Source organism: Pyxicephalus adspersus, chromosome 11 (genome assembly GCF_032062135.1).
Source record: "Pyxicephalus adspersus chromosome 11, UCB_Pads_2.0, whole genome shotgun sequence".
NCBI classification, from domain to species: domain Eukaryota; kingdom Metazoa; phylum Chordata; class Amphibia; order Anura; family Pyxicephalidae; genus Pyxicephalus; species Pyxicephalus adspersus.
The window spans coordinates 18,794,146-18,810,067 of record NC_092868.1 but is presented as its reverse complement, the minus strand read 5'-3'; the positions used below and the strand labels follow the sequence as shown (position 1 = coordinate 18,810,067).

At 40.7% G+C, this 15,922-nt stretch overlaps 1 protein-coding gene across 1 annotated transcript in view; it reads left to right on the top strand.

Annotated features, from left to right (window-relative positions):
• Window positions 1-210: 210 nt before the first annotated feature.
• LOC140340461 (suppressor of cytokine signaling 3-like) overlaps window positions 211-15,922 on the top strand; it is a 143,166-nt gene continuing 127,454 nt past the window's right edge. The window contains exon 1 of the mRNA XM_072425685.1: window positions 211-232. The gene's annotated coding sequence lies outside the window, so the exon portion shown is untranslated. The remainder of the gene's footprint in view (window positions 233-15,922) is intronic.

Here is a 15,922-nt window from a genome sequence, read left to right as displayed (position 1 = left end):
CGTCTGGGGATTCCACAGATGCCGGCTGCGTGCACGTGTGCTGAGGGGGAGGTCTTGAGAACACTGTCCTTTAAATGGAGCGGCGATCTCTTAGATCTCCCTGCTCCTCTGCACACGAATCTGCAGACCGTGTTCCTGTTCCTGTCTGCAGACCACCGTGTTCCTGTCTGCTGGATTTTTCCCATCATTGATACTTTATACACTCTTGGACTAAGAATCCCTTGATACCAAGGTAATGCCTAACATTCCCAAAGACATATATATTTAAAAAAAAAAAAATCTGTAACACTTTGCCTATGTAATGATTGCCTGAAGATATAAACGTCCTCTACACTTAATTCCTAGATACTTAATCCTTGTATACATCTATCACTATATTATTCTCTATGTTGAGGAGACGATCATCAGCCTAAAACACTTGCAGTAAGCATATCGTACGATTCAACAGAAATCATGTGAGTTCTTTTTCACACTAGTTGAACAATAATTATGTTTCCATTAGATTATGACCAATATGGATATTTATTCCTTAATATGTGGATGGGTTTGTTTACTATCAACCCATATTGATATTAGAAGTGGTTACAGACTATTTATACTAAAATAAATATCTGATTACACATCTACAATGTAATTAACACTTATCTTTATTGGCCTAGATATTAACACTACAAGTGCCAAAATACATGTTGCAAAGCTACTAACCCTAAGGAAGCCTAACAAGGCGAAACGCGTTGGGTGCAATTACCAACATAATTGAAGCATTATCAATATATGGCATCAATACTATATGTATGCTGTGCTGAGATGAAATAGGTCTAGTGCCTCATAAGGCCAATTCAACAGTTTGTGGACCCCAAATGGTGTTAACCTTGAAGGGATGTCTGCAGATACCAGGTCAGAGGGCTCGGAGACTGCATGTAGTGCGCAGTTAGTAAATGTGCCATAAAATTGTGCAACTTTTGCAAATGCAAATGAACTCTCTTCAAAATTACTTATACTGATGAAAATGCTGTGTAAAATTTTTATTGCTTTGCAAATGTGGGTGTTCTTGAAATGTGGTCATACATATTGTTCAGTATGATGGTTCTGCTTTGAAAATGTTATGCATGCTGGGGAACATAAAAAATGTTAAAAACTGCAAAGTTGGGCTATTGGGAACATGCCGGGTTCTCAGCAGAGTAATGGGTATTCGAAAATGTTGATGAGAAGCTTAGATTAAGAGTATGCAGCTAGTGATGAAGTGAAGAATATTGCAGACTCTTGACAATAGTCTGCACAAAAAAGCAGTTAACCTGTGGGTGAAAATGGTTAGACCACCAGGGATAGAAAAGGGAGTTTGGCTGTCACATTCGAGCGTGGGCGCGAGGAGCGGCGGGAAATTCAAAAAGATTTGTATTGGATTCAATATAGCTGTACTGAGTCCAATACAAGGAAATCTTTATATAATATAATTATATTATATAGATCTTATACATGCTACTGTAATATAACTGTTAGATGTTTCACAATTGTTTTTTACAGATTTTTGTGTTTTTGTATTTAAAGTTTATTATTAAATGTATTAAATATTGTACATATTTCAGTGAGTTAGGCCTACAATGTAAAATAAATTTCCATGCAAAAAAATATAATGCTTTTTGCGTGGAAATATGGACAGAATTAGAACGCTAGGGGGGTAAAGGAAAAAGTTTTTGTCTGTCAGAAAGCTTGAAAAATTCCTTTGCAAAAAAAAAAAAAATACTTGAAAAAAGTTTGCAGGGGTTTAAGAATTTTCCAATATAGTATTCATCTTTTTGCTATTAGCAATACATTTCTCTTGTGTGGCAGGGACTGTACCACCAGTAGTTTGGCCCGAGAGTGTTTGGTTGACAAGGCTGAGGATGGCTGGAAGTGTACTTCCTGGCCAAACGTTCTCCAATGGAGGACTACAAGATGAAGATGTAGAAAGAGAAGATGGAGTAAGTGGACTCTGAAGGAGAGACGAAGACGGCCCTGTCTGTACATGTGTACCACAAAGTTCTTGTGCTGATGATGATGGAGCTTCATGGACAACAACAGCAAAAACAGCAGGAGCAGTAGTACCTGCATTTGGAGTAACAGCAACATTAGATATTTTAAACTTTTGAGAAGAGGGTTGAGCACGTAGTAGGATTTACTGGGCAAAGTGTTTCTCCCAGATCAATGGATGATGCTTCTTCATGTGCTGGATTAGGACTGGGTTAGAACTGTTTATGTACGGTTTACCCTGTGTTTACCTTTGTTGCACACAGCAAAAGATTCATCATCACGAGGAGTCAAAAATTTTTTTGATGGATACTTACCTGCTCACCACTCTCATCCATGTATAACAGGACCTCTTTTTGTCTGCCACTACTGGTGGTAGTGCGATTAGTAGTGGTGCTGTTGGTGTCCTCCCTCCTGATGCTAACTATAGTTTGTTGAATTCTTGATCCAGACCCAAGAGCTTAAGTTTGAGTCAAGGATCTAATGGCTGCTGGTCTCTTGTAAAGCCTACACTGGTTGTGGGGGCTCGTCTGGGATTTTTTTTTCTAATCCTTTTTTTTCTAAGCCTCCTTGGATTCCTGGGTCTGCCTGCATTACATAATGGACCCAAAGACAGTTGCAGAGTGGTGCAAGAATCACAAATTGTCTCCAGAGAATTTTAGAGTGTTGCAGCTCCCTGCTGTAACATGGACTGATCCACAAATTTGCCAAGTTATCCAGAGGTTGTCTAGTGTGGGCAGGAGTTTTCTGCTAGATATTAAGACTGACCCAACGCAACCCTTTGCATTTTTGGAATGGGGAGACCCTCTATCGTGGGAGCAGTTACCCACAAGTATACTGCTTCCTAAGGAGAAACTGGCCCATATTATCACTCCTGAATTGAGTGCCGCCCCACCATCTGAGATATTACAGGGAAGGAAGACACCACCTCCTGCTACAAGTACAACATATATAGGAGCTGCCAGTTCTCAGAATGTAATAAGATCAGATGTCCTGAATGCCCTGAGTCATCTGGTTGAGAGGTGTTTAAAACCTACCCAGCCCTATACCGGATTCGGGTACCACAAATTACGTTTTCTTTCAGGGAGATAACCCACAGCCGTGGGTGAAGACGACTTTGAATCCTGGGTGGACCAGGCCACTCAGGCTTTGACTGAATAGGACGTCCCTGAATCTCACAAGAAACAACGCATCACTGAAAGTCTAAAAGGACCCACAGCGGAGGCTATTCGAAACTTGACTTTGTCTAAGGAGGATTGTGTGGCTCAAGATTATCTGGACACCCTGTACGATGTGTTTGGTAGAACTGAAAAGATATCAGTTTTTGTTGTGAAAAGAGTTCTTTACCAATTTGAGCAGTCATGTGGAAGATAAGAATAAGAGAAAGAAGGGATGAGCTGACTTACACCCAAATGATCTGACAAGTGAAAAAGGAAGAGGCCCTTTTAGACGCCAAATCCCAGAATAATTTGCCCGTGTTTGCGTCAGTCTGTATGCTGGAGAACAGAATTACTCTGTCAGCAGGTGTTGCGTTCTTTAATACTGAAGTCACCGACTCCGGGTTAACAAAATTGCAAAGCCAAGTAGTTACCTTGATGGGCACTTTCACCAAGTTTGCGCAATCACAATCTCAGATGATGCAGGCCATTCAGGCTCTTACCACATCCCACGTACAGTTAAAAAAAAACAGTAAAAAAGCTGAAAGAAAATAGGGCCATGAAAATTAGACCACTGTTAGAGGCCACCAAAGAAAAGGTTGGTACTGTGAGTGTGCCTATTTCACGACCAATACGGGGATACTGCTACCGATGTGGTGAAAAGGGACATCTCCAGAAACAATGCCCCAACCAAGAGAACTTGAAAAAGTTGACCGAGCAACTACTTGCAGAAAAGTTTCAGGGAAACTTCCAATGGTCCCAGTGAAAGAGCCAACTGGGTGCCCTAAAACTCTAGTCAGCTCCATTCCCAAAAATGAGGAAGAGAAGGGGAAAATGTTATCCTCTATGCCTAGGACAGCCTCCTTGTTACGGAGGGGATAGGCACACCAGCCTCCAGCTCTGCTCTGGAAAAGAAAAAATGGGGTTTTCAGACCACTGGAACCTCAAAATTAATTGATATTCAGAAACTCCCCAAAGATTTGATTTGATACTCACCTGTGATTCCTATTCAAATCAAAGGGATATATACTAACGCCCTCCTTGACTCTGGAGCCCAGTTTACCCTATTAGACCAGGACCTTTATGATAAGCATCTGAAGCACATACCAATACAGACGTTGGAGAGTTTGGAGATTTGGGGTGTTGGTGCCCAGAAGCTTCCCTATGATGGCTATGTTCAGATCAAATTGACTGTGGATCCTCGGTTGGCTGGGTCAGAAGGGTCTTACAATACCCTTGCCATTGTGTGCCCTCACTCCCCTGGGTCCTCGGGAAATTCCCTGATCATAGGGACAAACTCAAATTTGGTGAGGAGAATACTCACCCCGATAGTGGATCAAGAATGCCCTTCTTCAGGGAAAGTTCATCCTTCACTGAAGTCTGTATATCAGAGCTTCCTAAAGAAAAGGATGCCCCACCAGAAGGAGTGGGAAAATTGTGGATTCTGGAGAACAATAAGAGAGTCTTACAACCGGGGGAGGTGGCATGCCTCAGAGCAGAAGTGCGGTTGACATATAAACAGCCGGGACCTTATTTACTTTTGGAGACAGCCTCTGGGGAAGGCCAGGAGGTTAGAGTTGAGCTGGTACCTGGGACAGTGCCCACTCAGGATCTGAAACAAAATAACGGAAAAATTCTTATAAGTGTCAAAAATACCACTGGTTCACCGATGAAGCTCCGGGCTCGGATGCTATTGGGAGAAGTGAAGTGGGCCGAAGCTGTTCTCCACTGATGAGTTTGATGTGGGATGTGCAAAGAGCGTTCAACATCACATCCGTCTATCTGATGACAAGCCCTTCCAAGAAAGGTCTTGACTGGCAGATTTGGATGATTTTCGGGAATATCTCAGTGAGCTGAAGAGGACTGGAGTTTTCAGTGAGTCAAGAAGCCCTTATGCCTCGCCAGTTGTAGTGGTCTGGAAAAATGGGTCTCTCCGCTTATGCATTGACTGTCGTACATTGAACAGGAGGATGATACCCGACCAGTACATCACTCCGAGGATTAAGCATGCCCTACAGTGCTTGTCAGGGGCTAAGTGGTTTAGTGTGCTGGATCTGAGAAGTGGGTATCATCAAATTCCCATATATCCCAAAGATAAGGAGAAGAAGGCTTTCATTTGTCCTGTTGGATTTTTCCAGTTTAATCGTATGCCTCAGAGCCTGAAAGGAGCTCCAGCCTTGTTCCAACAGCTGATGGAGAGGACAATGGGTGACATGCATCTTCTGGAAGTACTGGTGTACCTGGATGACCTGATTGTTTTCGGTCGAACTCTGGAAAAACATGAGGAATGTCTGATAAAGGTCTTGGGTCGTCTCCAGAGTGAAGGCTTCAAGCTGTCCCTAGAAAAATGCCAATTCTTGTCTTCTATCTGTTACTTACCTGGGACATGTTGTCTCGGCAGATGGTGTGGCCACTGATCCCCCCCAAAGCTGGAAGCTGTCCGCGACCCCGAACTGTAGAAGAGCTTAGATCATTCCTGGGGTTCTGCTCATACTATAAAAGATTTGTGGAGGGGATCGCCAAAATTTGCCAGGCCTTTGAATGAGCTATTGAAGAATGGGGGTGAAGAGAGTGAAATTCTGCAAACTGAGAAAGCCAAGCTGGCGCTTAAAGAATGGTCCAGACCACACTTGAGAGGTGGTTTAGTTTACCAGAGGGCCCCTCCTGAAGACCCTCAAGAGAAATTACAACTGTTCCTTCCTGAAAAGCATAAACACCTTGTCTTGACAGCTTTGCACGATGACCATGGTCACATTGGAGTGGAAAGAACGTTTCAACTGATTCGAGATTGATTCTATTGGCCTTGTATGCGGGCTGAAGTAGAGAGTTAATGCCACTCATGTTTGAGGTGTATTCAATGAAAAGTTCTTCCATCAAGAGCCACTCCAATAGGTCACTTGCAGAGTAAAAGTCCTATGGAGCTGGTGTGCATGGATTTTCTGTGCTTGGAATCAGACACAAGTGGACAGGGGAACATCCTGGTGGTCACAGATCATTTCAATCATTATGCCCAAGCATTTACAACAAAAGACCAGAAAGCCTCCACTGTAGCTAAAGTCCTGGTGGAGAAGAACTTTGTTCATTATGGTCTACTACAGGGAATCCACTCAGATCAAGGGAGAGATTTTGAGAGCAAACTAGTTAGAGAGCTAGTGGATATGTTGGGGGTGAAGAGGTCAAGGAGTATCAGTTGTGCTCAACTGATAAATCTTCCTGTATACCAGATTTGTCCTGAGGGAAAAACAGGACCACTGAAGACGTGGCATAGGAATCAGCTCTTGCCCCTAATTGAAACACTACGAGTGTCTCCACCAGTGGAGAGAATGTTTTAGAGAAGGATCCCTGTAACACGGTCAAGATTATTTCTTCCAGAATCTAACCAATGTGAGCCAGAGGAGAAGAAAAACGACTGGGAAGAGGAAACTGAGACAAATTGGCTTTGGGAACAGGCGACTGAAGACAACAATTGTTGTTTTGACTAGCCCTACCCTAGCTCATTGAGGGTGGAGGCACCTGAGTTTGTACCTCAGGTTACAACTGAATGTGAGAGTAGAGACATTTCTTCTGAGTTACAAGAGGAGACTGAGATGGGCCCTCTTGCTATAGTAGAAGATTCTCTGTCACCACCCGCTGAAGTAAGAGTTGAGGTTGCTGACCAAGAACCACTTGGAACTGTAGAACCAAGAGAGAAGCATCCGGTGCGAGCCCCGAAAAGATTAACTTATGACCTACCTGGAAGTAGTACAGAAAAAGTTATTGTGACCGCTCACAGAATTATTAAAGCCACAGTGAAGTCTGTGCCTGAAAAAAAGGATTACTTCCCTAGTTCTTGGCCTAATACACCTTGGTGGAAGTTTCCTCTGCCTCCTCAATTTACTGAAACTTGTTCTCAAGTCAATTTAGTTCCCTGGTAATTTGCCATGTTGCTATAGATATTGTTTTTTTCCTTTGGGGGCCAAAGACTCTCAGTGGGGGGAGTGTGTAGCCCCTGTAAGGGAGCAGATGTGTTTATGTCCTTAAAAGACTTTAAGGTTAACGTTGTTAGCAATGTTATTATATTGTATGAAGACACTGCCCCTGATTCATCATTGAAATCCGCGATCGCTGGAAGCGCGAAAGTGCGCGCGACCAGCGATCGCGGTTATCGCGGTCCGGAGCCGAAGCGCGCTCGCGCACGCGCCTGCCAGCCGGATTCCTGCCTTGAGAATAATGAGCAATAGGGGGCGCGAATCTGCCAATTAAGGCGATTAGATTTCAGCTGCGCAAATAAGGAGGATCTTTTAAGCTGTCAATCTTTTAATGCATGATCGCCAGTAAAAAGCTGTCGGATAAGCGCGGCTCCGTGCGCGAGCTTTTTCAGTTGTTGAATAGCGCAATCGCGCACGATTCCGGATCGCTAATACGAATGCGCGACCGATAATCCGATTTTGCTTGATGAATCAGGGGCATTGTGTCTAAACTACCGCTGGATGGCAGAATGGAGAGGGAACAAAAGAAGGGAGGAACCTGTTGCATAGAGAGAGGGGGCTTGGGGAACGTTTTGTGGAGGGGGCAGGAAGTTTCCCAGGGAGAAAAGAGAGAGGGGAATGACTACAGTGGAGATCCAGCCCCGCCTGGGCACATTGATTAAGAGACCAGCAAGAGGGAAGCTATTGATTCAGGTGGCAGAAGCAATGAGACTAGTGTATCTGCTGTTAGATTGAGCAACCCTTCAAAGTGGAACAGGTGGCTGTGGCCCTTCAGATAAGTACTACCTGTTGTATGGGGAACTTTTTCTCAACTGCTAACGGCAGTCTTCTGCATTCAAAAAATTCCTGCTGGCTTATAGGAACTGTAGTGTCAGATATAACCTATTCCTGCCTTGGAACTCAATCCTGTTAGCGGTTTGCCTGCTGGTGGCTTTGATTCATTTTTTTCTCTCTGTCCTTATCCTTAAACTAACTCATTGTATTGTTAGAAAGTCCCTGTTGGAAATGAGAGGAATTGGTATATGTTCATGTCAGAACTGTATTTATTTTCTCCACCCTTGCTCTTTCCAAGGAGAACTGTTTGATTCATGAATGCTCCATTCAAGTTTTTTTGATTCTTTATTATATGTTGTTCACCTCTTAAATAAACCCTTTTTTGTTTGAACTTATTCCATTGGTGTATTGAGCCAGACCAGAGTAAGTGGCATAGTCAGGAGAACCGGAAATACCCAGCCCCTCCTGAGGGAGGAAGTGCTACAATAAAATTATGTGATTTGACTATATGAATTATAATTAAAAAAAAATAATAATATATTTCCCTAATTTTCAGCAGGAGAAATTGTGGCCTTGGAAAAAAAATCTCTCTGTATTTTTGTGCTTTCTAGACCACAACTTTCCTGGTTGGCAGCAGGAGAAATACCAGCCTTGTGAGTAGAACATCTTTTTAACGCTTGCATTTTTTAAAATTAATATTATTTTATTCTCTAGACTGCAATTTCCTCAGTTTGCAACAGGATATACAGTATGTCTTTGGGAGATACTGTGTACCTTTTTTGAATGTTATCTTTTTTTTCTACAAACTGCTGCATTATAATCCTATCTATCTTACCGCAAACTAGCAGTCTTTTAGGTCAATAATTACTCCCAAATAGCAGAAGGACAAATGTGGCTTTGTAAAGAGAAAATCTTTAATCTATTTGGAAAAATAGCAATGTGTTTTTTATTTTCCTTTTTATTATATATTTTACTCTGTAAACTGATTTAATGTGACCGTGGCTACCAAAATATCAGTATTTGTGAAACAATGTCCATTCTGTATGTTTTTCACTTTTAATAGCTAGTTTTTCCTAACCGCTGCTTTGAACCTCTGTCAAAGTCAAGGCACATCAGAGAGGCCCTGCTCAGTGCAACACCAAAAATGGCACCATGAGCTTCTGTGCCTTGACTTTTACAGAGGTCTGTAAAGACATAGGTAGGCCGGCTACCTGGCAATCTACGTTTGGTTACTGTTGATGCATGAGGGTAAAAGTCCTGAATTAAGCTTGGAAAAAAATTGGGGACATAATCGTATTTTTCAGAACACCACTAATAGCCAGCAAAATTGGAACACTTGCACCTTTACCCTGTCTACCACATGAATAAAAACAGTTGAGGTCTCATGACTATTGAGTGAAACATTACTTTTAGCCTCCAGTCAAAATGAGTCCCAGCATTCAGGGGCAGTTTTGGGGTAGGGCAATTGCCAAGGGCACTACCTTCCCCCCCCCCCTTTATATTTGCCTATGGACATTTTTGTCCCTGCCAGAAGCCACTATACGCCGAAGAAAAGGGAAGCTTCATGATCCAGTGTTCTGCAGCCAGGGGGTAAAATACAGGTCTACACGCAGTTGAGGACCACTGGTCATATGTACCTGAGGCATGCATCATCTGTTTTTAAATGAGGTTTTTGCAATAGCTCTTGTGCCTGATGGGTAAATTGAGGATACCAAAAGGATTCGGGGTATTCAGTCACCTAGTGAGCTGCTGATTGAAGATAACCATGAAAAATCACCAAAAGAGTAAACAGAAAAAAATAAAGCAAAATATACTGTATTCCTCAATGAACAATAAAGAAAAAAAAGTCTTTGCAATTAGATAGTTATAGACAACATTTTCTTAACCATTAGAACAGGTAAACCTTTCTTGGTGAAGTATTCCGGTGTTAATTGTCACTTAACTGCCATTGCAGTTCATGCACACAGCATTAAAGCTAAACTCTAAGCATATATTAATATTCTGTGCTGGCACAGTACCTACATTTGACCTGGTAGCAGATTTTTGCATTGCATGTACAGCATTCCTGGGGAATGAAAGGAAGAAGCAGGGCAGGGAGTGCTGATAAATTATATGACCAAAGGAAGAGAAAATGGAGCGACAAACCAAATAAGCTCATCACTATTCTTCTTTTACTTTCATTGTCTACTGAGGAGGGTCCATGTGAACCTGGACTCCAAAGCAATGGGCTGAATAATGCTGGCTATCAGACTGGATATCCACTGGCAGAAAAAGAAAACTATTGGGGATAATATCTCTAGATTAAAGGTAAACATAGCAGCAAAAGCAAGCAAAGCTCTTGATCATTTTGTTTGGAGTTCTGCTTTACTCAGTTATTGCCAAATATGTTTTCCTGATTTCAAAACACCACTAAAATAGCTTTATTTAAAAGGCTGACTTGTCTGACTAGAGTAGAAGACATTTATATATATATATATATATATACACACACACACACATACATACATATATATTTATTTATTTTTGAGCATCATGTAACCCTTTCCATCCACAATCTATAAATTAACATCCATGAGCTTGATGTACCATTCCAGATAATACAATGGCATCTGCATTGCCTTTAGTTACATACTGTAAATGGAAAACAATTAAAACAAAAACAAACATTTAAATTTGGTTATTTTTAAAACCTATCTACTAAGCAGGATTTTAGTGCCCATGTACTAAACAAAAGCCTTATTTGTCTTTAAAGCTATGAACCTAAACTGACCTACTGTTGAATATGAATAATATCTGCATAAACGTGAATATTAGATAACCATTTTCATGCACATATATATTCTGCAAATGAAGATTCATACATAAATAATAGCAAGTCGCTAAAACAGTCTATTCAAGAAACAAGTTGGAAACACAAAAATACGCAGCAGTATTGTCAGATATATATTTAGGAACTCAAATCAACAAAATAATGGTTGTTAGTACATAAACCCTGCAACTTCAAAACAGTATAATAACACAATATTAGTATAAACATGAAACACTATTTTATAGCTACATGCTTTATAAGGTACCCCTATTCTCCATTTTCCCACTTTTCCTCCATTCTCTCTGTCTCTGGCTTTTTGTTGCTTAACTGTCATTTTCCCAGCTCCCATTCTTAAACAGTTAATCTAAATTGCAGATTTAGGATTGGCTAATAGGCATGATTTGTAGGACACCTATTGGCTGACATATTCCCTTAGTTTGGGGTTCGTTAATTTAAACTTCAGTAATTAAAACCTCCAAGCCACCTTTGATGTAGAAATTGTGGAGCCACAGTAAGGCTCATATAACCTAGGTATCACCAAAGGCCTGGATGGGGCTATCATTTCACTCCATCTGTCCTGTCATATATCCATCCCCAAGTTCTGGTATCATTAAACTCTGTACACCTCTGATGAAAGGGGCCAGCAAAGTTATTTATTATCACTTAGAGGTAATGGTACGGTCATTTAGAGGTAATGGTAATGTGTAGGAGACTGTAGCTATCTAATGTTTGGAGTGCGCCAGGGGGTTTGTGCGACAGACCAGGAGTAAACAAATAACTTTTAATTAAATACAAATACCCACATCCATACCTTCATGCACTGGTAAATTATACGTATAATTATTATTACAATATACTACTGGGAATGTAGCCTATAACATACAGTATATACATATCTACCTATTGGGATAAAAACTATAAATTATACACACAACTATGGGGCTATAGCCTAAAATATATACTAACAATTATTGTCATGTAACATTTATCCAGCTTACCATTTTACCTAGTCTTCTTCCAGATTAGGGAGCTTCAAACATCTTGATTGCCTTTGGCCACAATGATTAAACCCACAGGCACAGGAATCCATTCTATCCAGCCCTGGGGTGTATGGAGATTGTAAACTAAGCCTATTTAATATGCAGGGCTTTGTAAATAAAGTTTATTATTATAAAAAAAGGCTGCACATACCTAGGCCTATTGCCTATGGCTACATACACACGTCAGATTATTTTTGTTGAATTATAACTTCAGGGCTTGTATCGGATGAAAATCTGACATGTGTTCAGGAGTTGTCCATCCATTCGTCCTGGCGGATCCATGAACAACTAACAACCGCCATGCAAGTGAAATCGAGAGAGCACAGCGTTGTGCCGCTTGCTCATTCTCCCCTCTCCATAGAGCAGAACGGGGCTGTATGTAGCCTTTTGTCAATAGAAAGGATCATGAAAAGATCCCTTCCAACAACAAAAGTTCAACGTGTGTACATTTTTCCAGTATAGTTTAAGATTAGTGTGCACAAGATCAATTAGGATTTGATTCACACATCTGCATATTGGTAACACACATGCATTGTGTTGCTATTGATTATGAATTGCACCCCATGCACTGGGGCAAAGGACCTGTTTTGTAGCATGTTGTTGTAAGGAACTGAAGTGTGTTTCTGTATATTAAGTCAGACAAAAAAAGATTTTAGCAGGGATTTTAGGATGAATTGTCAGTTTATTCAATAAAATAGCCATCTTAACACAAAACATTAATGTACAACATAATGTGTGCTAACTCATTCACCTTAACCTCCCTGGCGGTGTTCCCGACTGTGGCTCAGTGTGGATGCATTCCACTCGGGGTGGAATTTCTAGGGAGGGTAAAACCCCTACCTTTTTCCCCAATTCCCATAGTGTCTTCTCCTGCCAATGCCAGCCAGCTGGGTGAACGTTGGGGACACAAGGCTAGGGAGAGGAGATGCTGCTTTTGCATTTTAAAATCCTCTTTAATCATACCTTGGATACCATAACACTGCAAAGATGTTAAAGGGCCATTGATTTTTATATGATAGAGGTTATTTTTTGCAATGAGTTTGCACATCATTGCTATTTGTTCAGCTTTTTTGAAATTATACCCCTGGCACTCGTGCAAACAAGATATTTCCCTTCCTCCTCACAATACCATGCTGGGTAAGGTTTTCTTAAACTTAAAATACAAAGCAAAGAGTAAGTTAGTGTAGGGGACTGCCTTTTTTCTATCTGCTAGCTGAGTTGTAACTTTGTAAACTACAAATAAAGCGTTTCCTGCCCCCGATAGTGGCCTTATAAACCCCATCAGGATATAAAGAAATGCAGAAAGTACAGGGGCAGAGATGAGAACATGTGCTCAGCCAGAGTAGGTGCCTGCATCCCTTCCAGAAGACACTGACTGTTGTGTCTGTGTGTAGTGCAGTATTATAATATTACCCTCTGTATTAATGGGGTATATGTGATATCTGTTATCAGAGATCACTTTGGGAAATCCCTACTGTCAGTGTATCAGCTACATACACAAATATATATTGGGTCTGCCCTTTCAGTTATCTTTGCTGATCTGCACCCCCTGTCTAGTTACATCTAGCATTGGTTAGGCATCTGATGGCCCATAGGTAGCAGAGGTCCGGTTGCATTGGCAGATTAGTGTGATTGCTAGGGTCTAAGTAGTAGTGCAGATTGATTGATTGTTCCAGAGACTTTGCCTGCATCCCTGCAATCCAGGATCACAGCATACACAGCCCAGTTGCCAGTTGGAGGATCTCCTTGCTGCTGTTTTCAGGATCATCTCATCAGGACATGCTACAATAAACTCCACTGGCCTCTGCAACTCATCATGACACTGATCATAACTGGAGGTATTTGTGGTTATAGACTGTATATATACCCAGGTATATCTGTTCACAATTCTCCTCACGACTCAGCTAGGTGCTTGATGTGTACTCATTGATGTCCCAGGAAGGGAGCCCCTCTGCTAACAGAGACCCTGGGTGGAGGCACTGCCAACTTTATTTATTATTATCCTCACTCTTCCACATAGTGAAGGCCCAGGATCCTCTGTTAACTACAGGTTAGTGCCATAGCCTGGTTTCTGGCCCCCCCCCCCCCCCCCATAACAGGACTACATTAGTGTTTGTGTATGATGTTTGCAAATATCATAGCGAGCCTCAGGGACATGACTAGGAGTGGGGAAAGTAAGTGAAGTTGCCATTTAAAGCAGTGGTTGCTAACCTTTTGCACCTCAAGGACCACTCAGATTTAAATGAACCAAAACTATTTTCAAAATTGGGGCCTACCCCATAACTGTTGCTAATTGTTTTTGTAATTGTTATAGTCAGCAATATGGAGGTGTGGCAAGGGTGTGTCATTTTCACAGTTAATGTATTTTCTTGTGAGTATTAAAACCTCTTCTGCCTAGAACATTAGTGTTACATTAAAACTGACATCTCTCCTTGATGTCCAATTTCAGGCTCTCTGAAGTCATTGCATACATTAGAAAAGCTAGTGGTCCACTAGTGGTCCAGACAGGGAATGAAAAAATAGGTGCTGGGGGAATGAATAGGAAATATAATTTATAATTTGTATTATTCCCTGGAGAAATGTTACCTTTTTAGTGCAAAAAGGACCCACTGCAAAGGTTACTTTTTCCCCCCAGCTCAAAATTCAGCTGTAACTCATATTTAGAGCTTACCTATACTATTGTCAAAGCAGCATAGGTACTGTATAATAAAAAATTAGGCAGGAAATGGGCAATCACAACAATACTTGGACAATAAATTGGCAGCTGTGACAATTTGCAAGCAACAAACAGGTGGCCATTACAATAAACAGGCAACAAATTGGCAATTGATACTATATCTCCTTTTCTTCACAATGTCACATTAACAAATATTAAGAAGTAGTTTCTAGTGCAATAACTGGTCCAGATTAATTGAAAGGAACTTTCCCAAACCTCAGTAGCCATATAAAGGCAACCCAAATAGAACCATCCTTAAAAAAACTTTTGTTTTACCTCCCCCTCTTTGACTCCAATGCATTTTACCAAAGTGGATAAATGTCTAGATTATGACAAATTTTCTATTTAGTTCACCTAAACCTTAAAGTGACAGTGTTTTGTAAACCCAAATTTTAAACCCTAAAATCTCATAAATATCATGATATGCCATTGTAAATCCTAGTAGGATCTAATTAAATAAAAAACAAACAAATATTAACATAATTGGCCTGATTTTTGACAGCTCTCCAAGACTGGAGAGGATACACTTTCATTAGTGAAGCTGGGTAATCCAGAAAACCTGGAATGGATCTGGTCCATACCTAAAAACTGTTGCTAAAAAGAAATTAAAACTTTTAGGAAATCCATTCCAGGTTTGCTTGATCACACAGCTTTACTGATGAAAGTGTATCCTCTCCAGCCTTTAAGAGCCTTAATAAATCAACCCCAATATATAAGATTTTGATGGCCATGAACGTTTCTCTTTCCAGCATCTTATTATCTTTTTAATACTCTGTTTATTCTCTCAAAATTACTACATACACATATATGGCTACTGTTAACAGTTCTAAACAGCAAAGTGCATCTTAAGGTTATCCTTTATTTAGCCAGGGAAGGCAAAGCAACAAGTTTACTTAACTTTCCCCTTTATTTTAATATACTTACATTCACCCACTTACATGTCCATTTAGCCCTCCTGTGACTTGGAGATAACACAGGGCTTCAGACTTTCTCCCTTCCCCTTTATGTGACAGCTCTGAACACCAAACACCAGCACTTGTAGATCATAGGAGAAAGGCAAATCCTTTGATGTCTCACAGACAGGTTCAATTTGTTTCTCTCTTTACTACAAAGAGTCAAATGGAGCAGTGGGGAAGTTGGGGGAAGTGAGTAAAGCTTTGTATACATGCTAGATGATTATCGCCATAGACAAACTGTTGATTGTCCTGGGCTAAAATCTAGCATGTGTACAGTATTCTCTCTACATTGTTCATCAATACACCCTAAGTTATTATAGTTAAGTTAGTGATCCTTTTTAACCACATTCTAAATATGTATATGTCAAAATTATATTTTCCCAATTTCTTAGAAGGGATTTTTTTGTGGTATTTCATCAATATACCTTATACACCAGTCATTTTTTAATTTCCCAACATTATTAAAACATATTATTTTAAAACACTCATAATAAA